Source organism: Leptonychotes weddellii, chromosome 4 (assembly GCF_054177405.1).
Source record: "Leptonychotes weddellii isolate Sample4059 chromosome 4, ASM5417740v2, whole genome shotgun sequence".
NCBI lineage: Eukaryota > Metazoa > Chordata > Mammalia > Carnivora > Phocidae > Leptonychotes > Leptonychotes weddellii.
In genome coordinates, this window is record NC_138372.1 from 70,858,241 (window position 1) to 70,877,438 (window position 19,198).

Below are 19,198 nucleotides of genomic sequence, written 5' to 3' on the forward strand. Positions count from 1 at the left end.
CATGGAGCACTGGGTGTTGTGCACGAACAATGAATCATGGAACACTTCATCTAGAACTAATGATGTAATGTATGGGGATTAACATAAGAATAAAAAAAAAAAAGTGTCCAAAAAAAAAAAAAAAAGAAGAATTCCTCATATCAGTGAGATCATATGATACATGTCTTTCTCTGTTTGACTTATTTCGCTCAACATAATACCCTCCAGTTCCATCCACGTCCTTGCAAATGGCAAGATCTCATTCCTTTTGATGGCTGCATAATATTCCATTGTATATATACACCACATCTTCTTTATCCATTCATCTGTCGATGGACATCTTGGCTCTTTCCACAGTTTGGCTATTGTGGACACACAATGGGATAATCTTTAGCAGATTAATGATATAGAGAAATACGGTATCTTGCTAAGTAAAAAAAAGACTAAAATATTATATGAACTGAATTTTGAACCTGTCCCCACACAAAACCAACAAAAAGCAATGTATAATATACATACATTTTTTAAAAAGATTTATATTTATTCATTCATGAGAGACAAAGAGAGAGAGGCTGAGGCAGAGGGAGAAATAGGCTCTCTGCTGAGCAGGGAGCCCGATGCGGGACTCGATCCCAGGACCCTGGGATCATGACCTGAGCTGAAGGCAGATGCTTAACGACTGAGCCACCCAGGTGCCCTACATACATTTTTGTATACTGAAAAATACTAACCTGATATATACCAAGATTTATGTAGTTATCTTTCTTCTTATGTTTTTCTACAGTGGTTATGTACTAATCTTACAATTAAAAAATGTTATTGCTTTTTATTTATTTTATTTATTTATTTATTTTTTTAATTTATTTATCTGAGAGAGAGAATGGGAGACAGAGAGCATGAGAGGGAGAGGATCAGAGGGAGAAGCAGACTCCCCACCGAGCAGGGAGTCCGATGCAGGACTCGATCCCGGGACTCCAGGATCATGACCTGAGCCGAAGGCAGTCGCTTAACCAACTGAGCCACCCAGGCGCCCCATGTTATTGCTTTTTAAAAAGGACACTTAGAAATTGTTTATTTTGGAGACTTAGGGGGAAGACTCTGGTCCTTCTACTAACATGCGCACACTGTGCACTGAACTCAAGTGCTGATAACGTGAGCCGAGTCCAGGGGACGCAGGCCAAGGACGCCGGTCACGGCTGCACCCTTCCCCTTCATATCCCTGAGCTGATTAGTCCCCAGATCAACCAATGAAGTCAAACCATACACTTTGTTCATAAGCAGCGTCACTCACATTCTTAACATGCGCTGTGGAGCATACAGCCTGGGAGGGGCTCCTTCTCTGCTTTGCTGCCCCTCTGTGCCTGGAGCCCATCCACACTCAGGGATGAGTAGGCAGCACCTGCTCAGGAGCTCCAGCACCTGCTGGTGGCCGGGGTCTGCCGACCCACATTTGTACCCTTAGAGGCAAAAGGTCCTATTTATCCTCACCTGAACACCCTAACCGAATGAACCCTAAGGGCAAGCTGGAAGGGTAAAAGGAGTCACAAGATGGTGGCATTCAGCCCAAAAGGTATGGAAAAGGTGGGATGGCAAGGTGCCTTGTGGAGGGGGGAGAAGGAGAGGGATGTGGGGTTCCTGCCAGCTGTGTTCATGGTGTTCCAGGTATCTCTCACATCAGCTGAAAGCTCTTCTGATCCATTGCCCAGATACTGGCCATAGTAAAAATCGCCCTCCTCTGCCCTTCTAGAGGGACAAATCATAAGGCCCAATCCCTTTTGGACATGTGTGTCACCATGTCTTGGCTTCTTTTTTTTTTTTTTTTAAGATTTATTTATTTATTTGTCAGAGGAGAGAGAGAGAGAACAAGCAGGAGGAGCGGCAGGCAGAGGGAGAAGCAGGCTCCCTGCTGAACAAGGAGCCCGATGCGGGGCTCGATCCCAGGACCCTGGGATCATGGCCTGAGCCGAAAGCAGATGCTTAATCGGCTGAGCCACCCAGGTGTCCCCATGTCTTGGTTTCTGAAGGATTTAACCCTCTGGGTGATTTATGGAATTTGACTTTGAGGGTCTAGAGGGCACATGAGCCGTGCAGGTGCTAAGTGAAGAGAATGAAAACAACAAAAGATACCACTTATTCATTCATTCATTTGTTCATCTACTGCATATTGACTGTATACTATGTGCCCTTGGGTTACAGCAAGGAACATGGCAGATGAGGACCCCACCCTCATGGAACTGACCTTCCAGGGTGATGGGAGAGAGACGATAAGCAGGCCAACAATAACTTATAATGGTAAGTGTAATAATGAAACTATCACATCAAGATGTGATAGAGAGTACCTGAGGGCAGGGGTGCAGGGTTCCTGTAGACCGCCCACCGCGTCCATCAGGGGCCCTGGAGGGGAGAGAGGGAAATGATTCTCAGTAAAGTAGGAGGGCGCCCTTTGGCTGTGTGTGTATGTGGTCATGTCCTGGGGCTCTCCCCTTCAGCCTAAGTTTTTCTCTTCCTTAAATTTGTCTCACTTAATGGTAAGGAGGACTCCTGGGGTCGATTTACATGTGGGTCTTTTAGAGAAAGGAAGGAGTCAAAGAAGCACTGGGGTCCCAGGTAGAGGGAGAAGAAAGCAGGTGTCTGGCATGATGTGTCCTACACCCTCTTTCCCCTGCCTCGGAGCTCAGCTTGATGAACTCCTGTCTGAGCTTTCTGGAGAGAGGCTGCAGACTAACGCAGGCAAAACTTCTATCACTGAGGACTCTCAGGGCCACAAGCGTTCTGGTTGTGAACAGTTGTATGGGTGTGTGTCCAGTATAATAAATGCTCAACCATGCTAATTATTATACTACTTTTTAAATGACGAAATAGGAGACAGAATTAGGGAAGGGAACATCCCATTCAAATGTGGCTAATGTAGAGGTTCCTGGGCATCTAGAAGGCCCGAAGCTCTGGGAGGATCCAGGGCCTCTCCACGCTGTGTAGACATCAGCCTTCTCACAGGAGAGCCACTTGAAGAAGCCAGGATGGCAGCCAGGGGCAGGATGGGGACCTTACCAAAAGGTGGAAAGAGGGAGAGAAGAAGCCATAGGAGGAAAGGGAAAGAGGAACTTCTTTTTCCTTTCAGTCCTTTCTTTTTTTTTTTATTTAAATTTTAATATTTTTTTAGAGAGAGATTGAGAGTGAGCACAAGCAGGGGAGGGGCAGAGGGAGAGGGAGGTAGAGAATCTCAAGCAGATTCCATGGTCAGCCCGGAGCCCGATGTGGGGCTTGATCCCACAATCTTGAGTTCGTGACCCTGAGATCACAACCTGGAGATCATGACCTGAGCTAAATCAAGAGTTGGATGCTTGGGGTGCCTGGGTGGCTCAGATGGTTAAGCATCTGCCTTCGGCTCAGGTCATGATCCCAGGGTCATGGGATCGAGTCCCGCATCGGGCTCCCTGCATCAGGCTCCCTGCTCAGCGGAGAGCCTGCTTCTCCCTCTCCCTCTGCTGCTCTCCCTGCTTGTGCTCTCTCGCTCTCTCTGTCAAATAAATAAGTTAAATCTTGAAAGAAAAAAAAGAGTTGGATGCTTAGCCGACTGAGCCATCCAGGCACCCCTACTTCTAGTCCTTCCTATTCATCAGTAAGCTGAAAGCAGAGTGTTGGTAGAACACATGCATAGCAAGATGGGAAAATAAAAACAATGTATTCATTTTGTGCAGTGTCTACCGCTCAGTAAGAAGGAAGTACATAGGCATATACAGGCTGTGAGATACAAACTGCGTAACGTTAGTGATTCTACGTGAGTTAAATGCTCTATATTTGCATGTAAAACAGGTATTGCACAATATATAGATGAATGGCAAAAATTTGTGCTAATAATCTAAAATGTTCATTTGTCTTTATTTGCAATGCTCTATAGCAAATAAAAAACACCACCGCAAACAGAGACCACAGGTGAAACGAACAAGCTTTATGTTTTAGTACTTTCAAAGGCACTTCTTTCTCTGCTTTTTAAATAAGGGACGCCACATCTTCATTTTGCACTGGGGCCCACAAATTATGTAACTGGCCCTGGCAAGGAGTCTATATCCATGCTGCAGGTTTAAAAAAATGTGTCTGTGTCACCATCCTTGGACCCCAGGGGAATCTCGGGAGCACTCCTCACCTCATCCCACCCGAAAAAGAGCTGCGTGGACCATTGATGAGCAAAGATGCAGTAGGGTTGCGTTATCTGAGGGAGCCTCAGTGGGGCAAACAGCTTCCCCCTTTGCTTGTCTTTCCTTTCCTCAAGAAGGGTAAAGTCTGGAGGACTAAGATGAAGGTGCTGTTCACCCTCAGCCAGATTTTCACTAAGGCTCAGATCTGCCTGTAGCCTGCAAAAAACCTGGCTCCTCCTAGCTCATCTGAAGACAATTTGGGGGCTTGTGGCCAAAGACCATATCAGGGATATAATTTTTCCCCTCTGTGTATTTGTATGTATAAGTGTCTGTGAATCTCCTTTGCGGTTCTTGATTGGGACCCTCAAACCAGCACCTCAGGCTCTCAGAATCCATTTCCCTCTAGGGAGTCTGCGCGCTGGGGCTGAGGAGAGAGCATGGAGGACTGAGGAAATGGTGAGCAGGTCTGGGAGGCAGGTCTGGGAGGCAGCGCTGGGAGGACAGACCTGCCAGGGAGAGCGCTCCCCGCCTCCCCCTCCAGGCAGGCAGCGGATGTGGGGACTGAGGAGCCCTACTGCTAAGGAGTGAGTGAGGACAGGGGAATCAATCACCAGGGCCAGGCTGGGTGACACCACCTCAGGCCTCCTGTCAGCGAGCTGGCCTCTCTCCTACCTGGGCCTGGCAGCGGGGAGTCTGGAGGGTCCTAAGCCAGTGAGATGTGTGCCAAGGCAGGCCCTTTCCAAGGCTGCAAACAGCTTCCAGGGGTTTGAGCACACTGGGGGTTTGTTTCAGCTCATTTGCCTGCGTCCAAAGAATCAACCAGAGTCAGCAAGCCCTTACAAAAGACTGAGCTCCTTGGAGAGAAAGCAGCTTGTTAGAAAGGCAGCACCTACAAGACCTTGTAGGTTTATCTTTCTATGGCACCATTTTTGGGGGCAATGGGAAATCAAGGGATATTAGGAACATTCATTCATTCACTCAGTGTTTATTATCTACCTATTCTGTGAAAGAAAATGCTGTTCCAGGAGATGAGACAGACTGAGGGAAGAAAATCCAGGGCACCTTTGAGTGGCGGAAAAGTTTAGCCAGCATTTAAGAAAATGAATAGTACCAATAATTAGAAAAGATAAGGGGTTCTGGAGTTTGGACTTTATTTTAATTCCTTGTGCAAATGGGAACCATGAAAAGCTTTTGTCACTGTCACTGCTTTTGAGGTGTCACGTACATGCAGCAGAATTCATCCTTTTTGTCATTCTGATGTTCGTAAATGCATATAGTCTTGTAAATACCACCATGACCAAGCTACAGAACATTCCCATCATGCCACAGAATTTTCTTGTCTCTTTGCAGGAAACCCTTCCCCCCACATAGCCCCTTATAACCACCGATCTGTTGACTGTCTCTCTAGTTTTATTTTCCAGAGTGTCCTATACATGGAATCATAGAGCAAGTAGCTTCTTGAGTCTAACTTCTCTCACTTAGAATACCACATCTGAGATTTATCCAGGTTTTTGTATGTCAACAGTCATACGTTCCCTTCTTTTCTCACCACTATTCTGTTCTGTGGATGTGTCACAGTGGGTTCATCCATTCATCAGTTGAAGGACTTTTGGGTTATTTCCAGGTTTTGGTGGTTGTGAACAGACTCCCTAAGAACAGTCATGCACAGGTTTTTGTGTGAATATAAATTTTCAGTTCCCTTGGGCAAATATCTAAGCATGTAAGAGTAGGATCGCTATGTCAGACCAGTGTTCATAAGTGTGTATTTAACTTTATTTAAAAGAAAACCTTGTCAAACTGTTTTCCAAAGCAATTGTAGTATTTCGTATCCTCCCCAGCGGAGTATGGAAATTCTAGTTATTGCACATCTTATCCTCACCAGCACTTGGTATTGTATTTTTATTCTTAACTCTTCTAATAGGTATGTGATAGGTATGCAATCGGTCGTGGTTTTAAACCGCATTGACTAATGCTGTTGAGCATCTTTTCATGGGTTCGTCTGCTGTTCGTATATGTGTTAGGGTGAAAGATCTGTTCAAGTCCGTTCAAGTGACACGATCATAGTTGTGCATGAGGAAGATTATCCTGGCAGCAGGGTACAGCCTTGCTACTGGACATGCTGAATCAGGACCTTGGACTCATTCCAACAAGATCTCCAGGTGGCTTGTATGCATGTTAAACTTTGAGAAGCGCTACTGTACAGGAGTAATTGGAGGAGAGGGGAAAAATGCTGGGATTAATTGTTGCGATACGGAGAAGTTGGGGATGCTGAGCAGTCAGAAGGCTAAGGAAGTAAGAATCTATGCATCTCCTGCTGACCTGCTCTGGAAACCTGGCTCATAGTTTGAGTTCCTGCGTTCCGCTGCTGGATGAAGGCCCATGTGGTAGCAAAGAGGGCCTTCAGAGGAAACCATTCCCTGGGATGGCAGACCCACCTGTTCAGGCCTCCAGTCATGGCCGGTGGGGCCGGAGTGTAGGGAGACCTGTCAGTATGGCCGAGCAGGATAGGATTCTGTTTCATCAATCACGCCAGCCAATACTGACAGGACCTGTGTGTCGGCACGTGGATCAGGCTCTGCCCTCAGGTGAAAGTGCATGGTCTAGATGAGGAGACAGGCAGACACCATTGCCACTCAGTATAGATGAATGGCCTAGCAGAGACTTCTATACAGTTCTGTGTAGTCTCATCCTCAGCACAGCCCTGTGAGGTGGGGACTGTTATAAGCCTCATTTTATGAGAAAGTATCCACGGGCACAGGGGGATTCAGGGACTCACCCTACGTCTCTTAGTTCGATGCCCACTTGGTCAGGCTCCAAAGCTTGTGTTCTTAACTGACCATGTGCTAATGAGCCAGGGGCTGTCCCAGAGGACCCTGAGGAGAACTGACACAGAAACCAGTGTCCCTGGCCCCAGCAGCTCCCAGTCCTTGCCCCAGCCCCGACTTTGCCCAGGGGGGCTGATGATGTTGAACAGATGCCGAGACAAAGTCTTCTAGCTGCCTGTAGACAATTCGAGCACAGACTGGAGGCACCGGGCTTTCTTGCTTGCTGCGGAGCTGCCCTCTTGGTCAGGCCTCCGTGGTCATCCTCTGCTCCGGCCCCTGCCTTTTAGTGCAGGCGGAGCTGGACAGTATCAGAAGCTTGGCTCTCCTTAGATCCCACATAACTGTGGATTTCTCCTCTATCCAAGGAGATAAAGCCAAGACAGACTTTTGCGATTTCTCAGCCTCCCCCGACAGCATTGAGGCCTGTGCATTGTTAAGATTTCCAAAAAGCAACTCTGCTGTAGGTTTTAGAAGTAAGCCTGGAGATGTGGGGTGGACATGACCCCTGGGAAATCTTTGTAAAGGCCTCATGCCCCCTTGACCCATTGAATGTTGTAAGCTCCTTGAGTGCCAGGCCGTAGATCCCTTTATGTTCCTCTCTCAGTGCCTTCCCGCCGTGCTGGCCTAAGACAGACGTGCTGACAGTGTTAGGATGTTGGAGCTTGGAGGGGCTGTGGTTCATAGGAGTGAGGGGCACAGACTCTGGAGCCAGGCTGTCAGGCTGAATCTTGTCCTTGCCACTTACTAGCAGTGTGACCTTAGGCAAGTAACTTAACCTCTCTGGGCCTTAGTTTTTCCTCTGTAAGATGAAGATGAAAGTCCCTCCCTCCTAGAGTTGTTGTGAGGTTTAAATGAGTTCTTACAAGTAAAGTGCTTAGAAAAGTAGCCCACAGTAAGCGCAAATAATAAGCATAGTGTAAGACAGCAGTCTTTGGAATTAGGCCTGGTTTGAAATTTCAGCTCTGTCCCTTTCTAGCTATAACCTCCAGCAAAGTCCTGAGCCTGAATTTTAGCTTCAAACTGAAAAATCGGGACAAGACCTTCAAAGGAGGATGAAGGAGAGGATTAAAAAGTAGTAAAGAGCTGGCCCAGTACTTTCTCAGAGTAAGACCGCTGCAATCACTTGGTTTCTTCACCCATTGTCTGCCTGATCTGAGGGTGAGGGAGACAAGGCTGCTCTCTTGTCATCCTGGTGAGGAGCCTTGGCCCCGTCCAGGACAGAATCATGAAGCAACTGGAGGTTGTGGGCAACGGGGCAGCTGGGCCGTCCAGAGAGGACCTAACCCTTCTAGGGCAGAACTAGCAAGACCAGTTCGGTGGGAGGCCTGGAGGAAGATGAGCAAGATAACCCTGCCCCAGAAAGTAAATGCAGAAGGTATGGCAGCTGTCTGGCCCCAAGGGAGTGGAGAGAAAGCTGGATGGATGTTGGGTCTCCCCCACGCCGCGGTTACCCGGTACCTCTGTGCATCCCGGCCCTCGGCAGTCTGCTGGGAGCCTCGTCCTGTCACAGAGCAGCACCCCTCTTCCTGTTTCTGTGCATTCCAGGCTCCCTACAGACAAATCTGTGCCCTTCACAAAGCTCATGGACAAAATCAGAGTAGTTCCAGGAAAGTAGGATCAAGAACAAGGACGAGGAGATAAAGCAAACATCTGCTGAATATTAGTGGAGAAACCCTGACTGTTGGTGTAAATATCACCCAGGGTGGCCACAGGGTCTTCTGGGTTTCTGTGCTGTTGGCCGTGGGCGGGTGGTCTGACGAAGCCTTTTATCACCTTCCTCTTCTGATGCACCGCTATTGTGACCATAGTAGGGCCCTTCATCGTTCTGGGCACAGTCTTTGGAAGCCCCCAGAGGAGGGGTGCATGGCACTGGGGGGATGGGAGCTGACTCGGGAGAGGTGGGCAGGGCGGGATCCCAGAGGCTCTTGACTGCAGAGCCAAGGAACCTGGCTCGTGTACTGAGGGCAACAGTCGACCAGTGAGGGACTTCAAGCAGGGAAGCTGAATGATTTGGTGGGTGTTTTAGAGACTCTTTTCACAGCTTGTGTGGAGGATAAGCTCCTGAAAAAGATAAAACGTTGGCTTATTTTTTTTCTTAAATATGCTATATTTTTTAAGCAAAGCCTAAATCACCAACTTCGCTTTTCTCTACGTATTTTTTATTTGATCTCTTTAAAAGGTTATGGGAGACTTTTATTAACTTAAGCCTCTGATGATGCCCTAATTTGTCCTCTCCCCACCATTCTCTTGCCAGAGAAATAAAGCAGCCTTCCCAAACTTGTGCGGTGGGTTTTGGCACAACCAGGAAGGATTTCACATAGTCTGGATTCTCAGAATTGTGCTCTAAGGAGACCCTGTGGCCATCCACCCACACAACCAGGTTCACACTTAACCTCCTAAAAAGTCACTTTGGACTCAGAGCACACTCAAGCTTTGGAAACTTGGCTCCAAGTTCAAGTCCCACATTAGACATTTGCAGATCACTGCCTCAGTTTCTTTCTGCGTCACTGGGCTCACGTTGTTAATGTTTCTCAGGGAGTTTCCTGCCAGTTCCTTCACTGTATTATAAATGTAAACGCAGTACCAAAGTTGGCCTTCAGCCCAGTGTGGCTCCTCAGGAAATGTGAGTGGTAAACAAATGTTGAACAGAGAAGTCAATGCTGACTGCCTTCTCTTCTAATACTGCCAACGTATCTTTCCCTTTACCATGAAAATTGGCTTCAGCCCCATGAGTCTGGCAGTCTACCCACTGCCCTCTGCCTCCAGAACACCCCTGATGGGAAAGATCTGTATGCAGAGGATGTCATGAAGCTGCATGTATCGTGTACTGTGGATTTCACAGAAATGCTTCTGTAATTTGAAGTGGAAAACGGTATACCGTATATCATTTTAACTAATTGATCTCAAACTCTGTGCTATTCCTGAAGGTCATATAAATGCATCGCTGTCCTTGATACAAAAGGCTTCCAAACTGTACAATGATGAACAGGTACAGTCCTGTCCAGAAGATACTACTATCCTGTGTAGTACTTTGCTTTCAGTCCAAACCTCATGCATCTAGCCTTGAGTCCTCGGAGGCAAAAAAAAAAAAAGGTGAAAACCTTTAGGTCACATGAGTAAACAAAGTTTGAGCTTTTTAAACAGGATGTTGTTGGACTCAAATTGGACTTCGGGCTAAGGGGAATGAACAGTGCCTTTAACTACACCCTGAGGCTTCCAAAGAAAAGTACGGCAGGCTTGAAAGGAATCATGCTTCAGACAGGTTAGGACTTTTCCAAAAAAGAAGAAACAAATAGAAATCTGTACTTTTTGAGCAAGAACTGGTAAGATAGTCTCAGTTCGCTTAATAAAAGCATGTTTAAACCTATCTCAGAGTTGGGTCTATAAAGCATCCTCGCCGGAAATCAGAGATGGGAGTGGGGAAAGGTGGAGGTCACTTGATTTTCCCTCAGAGAACTAAGTGTGGTCCCAACAGGATACAGTATCCCCTGGATCTGAATAAAGCCCCGAGCAACACAGCTGGTGCCAGATTTCACCGTGACACCATCTGGGCCCTGTTCTTAATGCTCAACATCCATTTTCTCTAAATGAAACACTAACCTGGAACAAGACAGAGCTTACGAGAGGACTCACATTCAGCTCAGTCCTTATGAGAGAGGGTAGCAAATACTGACCACAGGTGGCAAAAATCCAGGTGGGAGAAACACCCTCCAGTGTGCCTTTCAGAAGTCGGAGATGTCCCATCCATATTATACTATAAGCCTCTCCTCTATCTTGAATTTTTAAAAACCTCAGAGGCCATTTTATATTCCCACCGTCACTTATGTGTTTTGTTTCACTATCAGATGTATTTCTGTCATCAAATGATTGTTTCATAGCTTCATTTTAACTATTCTATTTTACTCCAAACCCCCTTTCCTGGGCCAGACCGGGACCGCAAAACACAATCACCATCAATTATTATCCCAGGGAATTCAGGAAAAGCTTAGAATAATATCCCTTAGGATCACTTTCTGGAATCAACATTTTGCAGCAAGCCTGAATATTTCTTCCTTTTGCCACAAGAAAAAAAAAACTCACTGGAGAAATCATGTTGCCGATGAAACTGAAAAGAGTACACAAAGTCAAATGTCCCCCATAAATCTTACAGCTAGAGAAATGAGAACAGCTTCCCTAAAAAGGGATGAGGTTAAATGGAATTATGTGATCATGTTGAGCTGTGTTTACAAGATTCAAGCTTAGGGTGAGCATAATGATCAGGATAAAACCAGCCTGCTAACTTTGTTTTTAAATGTATTTGAAAATGTCAAATATAGCAAAATTAAAAATTTACAGAGGGCTGGAAGTCTTTTTTTAAAAGAATGCTTTTCTTTGCCCAAATTTCCAAGTTAATAGAATTATTAACTTGTGAAATTGACATTTGAAAAGCTGCATATTAGTTTAAACCAGACTTGATTAGTACAATGTCTTTACCAACTTTCCCCCTACCTGTTCTTTCATCCCATTTATCATTATATCATAGGCATTTTTCCATGCTATAATCTCCCTTCATAATTATCCTTTAATTTATACATTAGTATTCCCAACCACTAAATGCACAATACATTTATTATTCTCTTTTTGGTTGCTTCTAATTTCTCACTATTATAAATATTGCCACAATGAGCATTTTACGGACTTTAGCTTATATTTTTAGAAGTAGAAATAATGGATTAAATAGTATGTATATCTATATGTGTCTGGATATAGTTTGCTAGATTATTTTTCAAGAAGATTATACATAGTTATCCAGTCATTATCAATGAATGAGAAACTTGTTCTCACCAGCTTTGGGTATTAAGATGTAAAATTTGCTCATTAAACAGCAAAATAATTTACCTGAGAGCTTTAAAATTTTTAGGAAGGCAAACATGGCCATCTTTGTCTCTGCTTTCTTAAACTGCTTTCTGCTTAGAAAGTTGTTCCCTTCCCCCTTCAAGAGCATTGGATTTGCAAATGTGGGGAGGGCAGGATGCTCCCCCTGGCTTAAGCCACACCCTAGGAAAATTACATCAAAATATCTGGAAGTGGGTCCTGGGCCCCAGGTGATTCCAATGTGTATCCAAGTCTACCACTGGGATAGAAGGTAGGGATCAAAGTTTGTTTTGAAAGGGGCAAATAAGAAAAGGAGTACGGGGGACAGAGAGGCAATAGTTTCCTTTCATGAAGTTTGATCGAAGGCAGAGAGATAATGAAAGTAGCTTGAAGAAGCAGCAGTGTCAAAGAAAGGTGCTTTTAACAAAGAGTAGGTGAGCTGCATAGGTTTGAAGGCAGAGGGAGGTATTCCATGGAAAGGGAGAAAAAGATGTGAAAAGCTGAGAGAAAGATGAAGAAAGCAGGAATGAGGGGAAGGCACTGGCCCAGGAAGAGGGGTCAGCATAGGTTAAAGGGAAATCATTCTTGCTGAAAGAGATGTGAAGGAGCGAGTATGGGAGGAAATGCTGGGACATTTTGAGGTGTGGGAGTTTGCATCAGCTGGCCCTGAACTTTGCAGAGGTGCAAGAAACTCTAGGGAGTGGAGTCAGGGCAGGGGAACCACTGTGGACAACCACTGTGGGGAAGGGGAAAAGAGGAAATAAAAGCACCTTGTACTAGGTGCAGCCAGTTTGGTCAACTGGTCAACAACACTCCTGATGAAAGTCCCCATTGAGAAGGGACAACAGACTAATGACTAAAATTAGGCTTGGAGATTATTAGCTGTCATCCATTCACATGATCCTTGCAAGTTTGTGCCCCTGAGCTGGCTGTATACTTTGTATCAGCCAGGGTTCGATCAGAAAAGCCAACTATGCATGATATATAATGAGATTTTTTTTTAAATGTGGGTTAGAACTGAAGCAATCGTAGGACCTGGTGGAGAAGTCTTTCCAAGACTGTTGCCTCTGCATGTGGCATTGGGACTGAAGTCACCGTAGGTCAGCAGGGACTGAAAAGAGGATATGCAGTCAGGGACAAGTTGGAACTCATGAGGACAACTAGTACCCACATTTGTATCCCTGCCTGCAGCTTTGAGGATGTGGGTGACCTGCAGAAGCAGCTGGTGCCCTTTGTCGGAGCTGCACATGTACCTGGCCCAGGACCTGAGAGGAGGGAGCCCCACACCAACAAAGTAGCCCAACATAGACCTGACAACATAGGTGAGCTGCCAAAGTGCCTGGTGCCTCCCCAGACCTTGGGAGCATGGAAATGGCTGCCTCATTTTTGTCTGCCAGCTCTCACCCAGAACCAGAACCACAGGGGGCAGTGAATTCTGGGAAACTTCGCTTCAGTGTGCTGACACCTTACAACCTCACCACACACACACATGCACACACAGTCTGTGTTCAGAAATTTGTTGTTGTTTTTAGATAGGGAGATAGAATGGGGGAGGGGCACAGAGAGAGGGAGAGAGAGAATCTCCATCAGACTCCCAGCTGAGTAAGGAGCCGGACTCCGGCCTGGATCCCACAGCCCTGCGATCACGACCTGAGCTGAAATCAAGAGTCCACGCATTAGGGACTGAACCACCCAGGCGCTCCCAGAAGTGTTTTAAAGCACTCCACAGACTCATGCAGGAATCTGAGACGTGAAGTAGACTGCAAGCAACATTTGAGTTTTATAAGAGGGGAAACGTCAGCCCAAAGGTTACAGTTTGGACCCCAAATCTCATCTTGGGTTTCCGCTGGAATGGTGACATTTAAAACTTTGTTTTCTGGTCCTACCCGTGAGTGAGAATGGCAATGCCCTCTCTCTGCAGGCTGTGACCTGAGGCCCAGGAAAACTAGCGCAAGTGTTTCGTGTCATTGCAGCAAGACGCTTGGGGCCAGAGGCATCCGCAGCGTTTTTAGAAATGTGGCGTTTAGTGAGTTTTTCTCATCTCAGCACCCCCTGGGAGCACACCTGGAGGTGCCGGGGGGTGGATCGGAACACATGCACAGCTGGCACCTTTGCAAAACGCGTGGGGGGGTGGGGGGAGCACATAACTCTCGTGCGGTCGCTCCGCTGTGAACCCGAAAACTCGGCAACTTCCTGGATCCTCATGAAGCTGCTCACATATTTGCCATCCAACCAAGCATGGCTGAAATAACACAATCTCCTTGTTGTAGGTTTGGGGAATGCTGCGTCAGCTAGCCTTCTGGCTGCGTGGCTTCCATTCCCTTCCGTGGAGGTGGCCGCCTGAGGAGCTAGGCCCTCTGGTCTGAGGGTGGGGGACCACCACGTCTGCTCTGGCATGCGCCCTGCCTGCTTCCTCTGGCACCTGGCCTCGGACCCAAAGGCAATCAACAGCAGGATAGAAGTTAGCCAGCTCTTCCTTCCTGTGCCTGGGAGAGGGTGACGTTTTAGTCCGACTCAGATATCATTGAGTTTTACTACACCTGTGCCATCAAGCTATGCTGGAAAGCAGAGCCATTTAATAGGACCTGGGTTGGAAGGATTTTGGAAAATGTTCTTGGAACCATGAAAGGCTGGCTGCCCAAAGCTTTGCTCCATCTCTCCCTTTTCTTTCCTCCTGGGTTTCCTCTTCCTTCGTCCCCCTTCTCTTCTCTGTCCTTCATTCTCATTCCAGAAACATGTAACCAACCACATGTTTACTGGTCCCAGGCCTGGGATGGGAGCTGGGGATCCTGAGAGGACACAGCCTCCACCCCCAGGGAACTGGCCCAGGCGAGCGTCAGTTGAGCTGAGTCTTGAAAGAGACAGCAGGAGTTACCTGGTGGTCTCCTTTGTTCCTTAGTTCTCATTGCCCTGCCCAAACGTCCTCTTTTCATACATTTTGCCACCGCTAGACTGTCTGAAGAAAGGGGGAAACTGGCAGCCAATAGTAAACCCTGAAGTCACACTTCCTGTGGGCATCTCTGGAACCCATCTCCTGGGTAAAGAAATCATTCTCAAATGCCAAACTCTCGAACTTCCTGACTCCCCAGAAGCACCCAAAGTAAAGTTCCAGACACCTAATCTCTGGCCCACTTTTAATTAAGGCCTCTCAGCTGTGTTGGCCTGTTAAAATTTCTGCAATTCTCTTAAAACCCAAACATACTTGACTTTCAAGGCTCTTTCTTGTTATTCACAGTTTTCTGGGCTTCCTGTGCTGGATTTTGCTGTTGCCTTGACTTTCTCTTGTGCCCCATCCATACCAAAGCTTATAAGGTGGCCAGCAACTTAAACAGAATTGGGCTCGCAGGCTGAGAATCTAATTTATCATCCACCCATCCCCTGGTATCTCACCTGTCCTCCCGACAGCAACCTCTGGTAACCTGGCCCAGCCATAACCTGAAGGTGCTAATTGCCAGGGAACCGGAACCAACTGTTCAGGGAGGGGCTTGAGAATGCTGACGTCATAGCACCAGACAAGCGAGAGGACACTGAGCAAAGTGTGAGATGGCTCTGGGACTGAAGGCAAAAGTTGACAAACAGGTAAGAAGCCTTTGAAACTAGGTACCAAGAGAGATGCACTTCCTGCAGAATCTTTAGGAGGCGCATGTCACTTATCTGCTCTGCCATCTGGGTGCCTCAGCGGGACAGTTTGAAGATCTTGGAGGTTTGCTGTGGGCCTGATAACCAGAATGCTGCCCTTACGTTACATAGCCGATCAGAAAGGTGGGAGGTGGGGGGTTGGTGGTGGGGTCCTGAGACCAGCAGCATCTGTGTCACCTGGGAGCTTGTTAGAAATGCTGGATCTCAGGCCCCATGCCCAATCTACGGAAACGGACTGTATTTTAACAAGATCCCCAGGTGATCTGCATGCACATGACCATTTGTTACAGAGTTTTATGGCTAATAAAGCCCTGTCACCTGCATAAAATCCTCATCCGAGGAAAGCAGAGGTAACTGGGGATTTGAGGTGAGTGACTAATCTAAGGTCACATAGCTGCAACTAGAAATTTCTTACCCTCTACTAGCTTGGCGTTCTTTTTGCTGTATCTCTATGTATCCTGGCAACAATCAAGAAAGAATCACTGTTCACAGGATACTTTTGTTGAGCTCTCACCTCCTGCCAAGCACTGCTCTTAGTGAGTTGTTAATCTCACTAGACTTATGAGGTGGGACTTTTATTTTTCTCCTTTTTCAGCGAGTGAGGTGGTGGAGGACCAGAAACAACTAGTGTATTCCAGACCTTTCTTGAGTTGCCCACCTGAAAGTTGGGTGTTGGACTTCCCAGCAGTGACTGGGGAGCCGCAAGGAACCAGAGGATGACACATAAACGGGGACCTAGCAGCGAAGCACCGGATAAGTCACCTCCCCATCCTGCACCCAGCCTGCTGGCCAGCGTCAGCCCAATCTGCCATGTGGCATCTTAGGATAATTTCCAATACAGCTGTCCTACAAAAATTTCTGAGAGTGACTTAAAAATCCTCCTTGCAGCTGCATCACACCCTTCCAAATTGAGCTGGCAGGAGGATGCCTTTAAAGAAGGGAAGGTGGTTGGGTCTGGAGTATTTCCTACAAATCCCACACCACAGACTGAGTTACTGCCAATGAATCGGGAACATATGGTGCTCAACAGGCTTCTCTCAGAATGTGCACTGTTTAATAACCTAGGGAATCGCTGTTTCTCAAAACAGTTGGGGTTTGTTAGCAAATCCAGGCCCTCTGAAATCCAGTTTGAAATGCACTGTCAAACACGCCACACTGTCCAGGGCCAGATTAATGCACCTTTGCTTTATCCACAGGAGATTATTTCCCAATAGTACCATTTGGTGATTGTGACTCAGAATGGGGTCTGATTAGGACCAAGGTTTAAAAGACACCTGACCAATTATGCTGAGTAAATGCAGCTTAAAACAAATCACAAGCACGGCTTTAGTCACAGTGCAAAAGAACACACACTTGCTGCTTCTATTTTCAGAAAATTAATGAACGATTTCAGTTATGGCAAAACAACCCTGCAGACAAGGGTCAGTTTGCTCTTTTAATCAAGAAGCTTTGCCAAATATTTACTAAAATAGGGCAGACTCCTTGTAAAAGTATAAATAGTTTTGTTTCTTATTTAAAATAAAAAAGGTCCCTAGCACCTTATATGGTCTGATCCTTTGATGGCACTCAAGTGTTTTTATAGTAGGATTTCCATTGTGGTCTCTGTTAAGGAAAAAAGAAACAAGACTGCAGCACGAGGTCAGAGAAAAATGATGCTTCACATAAAAATCTGATAGGAAACTCTGCAGAGTAAACTGTGAGTAATGTTGTCTTGAGAGGAAAAAGCATGTGGTAATGCACTCAGACTCAGTGAAGGCCAAGGTTTCTATAGCAGACTCAGTTGGTTGCTTACTCAAGATTTGTCCCTCCTTCTTCTCTCCTTCCTGATATGCCTTTGCTCAGTTACTTCTCTCTCCCCAGTGCTATTCAGGGGATGGGCTCCATAGGCAAATTCACTTTAGACCAATCACCAGGAGTCCCCTAGAAACAGGCATGTAATCCAGTTCTGTCCAACGAAAGGTGGGAAGTCTGCCGAGGGGATTTGGGGAAACATTTCCTTGCTCCCAAGAAGGAAAAGTAAGAAGAGACAGGTTCTTCTTCCTGTGGATGTTGTCATCTTGCAAAGTGGCAGCCATCTTGCTCTCAGACAAGGGCAAAACTGACGCAGGGTTTGGGCAAGACGAGAATCAGGGAGACCTGCAAAAGAGCCCTGACACATCCCATCTGGAGCCCACCTGCCTTTGGAATTCCTGTTATTGGAAATAACAAATGTCCTTATTGTTTAAGTCAGTTTGGGTTGGTGTTTGCAGTATTTGCTGCCCAAAGCATCCAAACCCGTCTACTATTACATTGTCCTGAAAACATCACCTCACCTCTTGTGTTGCCAAAAGGCTTCTGAGAGGTTAAAATTTCCTTCTCTGATGTAACATAGAGCTGTAGGTTAAACAATATGTCAAAATGACGATTCTATACTGGTTACAGCTTACTTCTTTTCACTTCTCAAGGTAGGCGGGTCCGAATGGTATCCTAAAAGGCACTTTTTATAATAAAGATAAGATTGGGTCAATAGTACATGTGTGGCTAGGACTAGGTGAGTGTCTATTCATCCTCTCTCATGTGTTTCTTTGTAACAAGTTGCTGAAAATGTCAAGACAGCTGATGGGGGTCAGAGTTCATGGTTGGGGCACCTCGTACAGCAAATCTTACTGGGTCACCCCAGAGTTAAGCCTCTGGCCCAGGCTGCAGGGACATCTTGAGCTACAGATACAGAGGTTTACTGTCCCAAACGCCATTTGAGAGCTCAAGCTCAAGTTTTAAAAAAAAAATCCCTTTGCCATACATACAAAGTAAAAATGAAGGATTTTCAATTATCGTCTGGTAGTATTTATGCCTCTGATTTTATGTATCCCAAAAATAGGCTTCCAATTTTCCCAAACATAGATTTCATCTCAAATTGTTCTTTCTGCCTAGATTCAGATATATACAGATATATTCTGTATTTTACATTCAGAATGTCTTTTTCTCCCCTGCCCTTTTATTACCTTCATTAAATGTCTTCATACAAATATTTCAGAACAAAACAATGTAATAAAAAAGGTTAAGGGGAATTCTTTTTTTTTAAATTTTTAAATGTTTTTATTTTTATTTTTTGAGAGAGTGAGTGAGTGGGACAGAGGGGCAGAGGGAGAGGGAGAGAGAGAATCTTAAGCAGGCTCCATGACCAGCGCAGAGCCTGATGTGGGGCTTGATCCCACGACTCTGAGATAAAGACCTGAGCCAAAATCAAGAGTCTGATGCTTAACTGACTGAGCCACCCAGGTGCCCCTAAAAAAGAGCTTCTTAATAACACTTATGTATTCTGTTTTATTCAAGTTCACAGAAAAAGGATTGTGTTCAGAGAAGGTGACTGAAGGTGTCAGGGACAACCCCTCTGCTTCCATCACCTGAAGTTATATATGATAAGTAGATGCCCTGAGCAACATACATATTAGTGGGTGAATTTTTTTTTTTTTTGGTGAATAGAATTTTTTTATTTTTTATTTTTAAGCTTTTTTTTTTATTCTTATGTTAATCCCCATACATTACATCATTAGTTTTAGATGAAGTGTTCCATGATTCATTGTTTCTGCATAACACCCAGTGCTCCATGCAGAATGTGCCCTCCTCAATACCCACCACCAGGCTAACCCATCCTCCCACCCCCCTCCCCTCTAGAACCCTGTTTGTTTTTCAGAGTCCATCGTCTCTCATGGTTCGTCTACCCCTCCGATTTCCCCCGCTTCATTCTTCCCCTCCCGCTACCTTCTTCTTCTTCTTCTTTTTTTT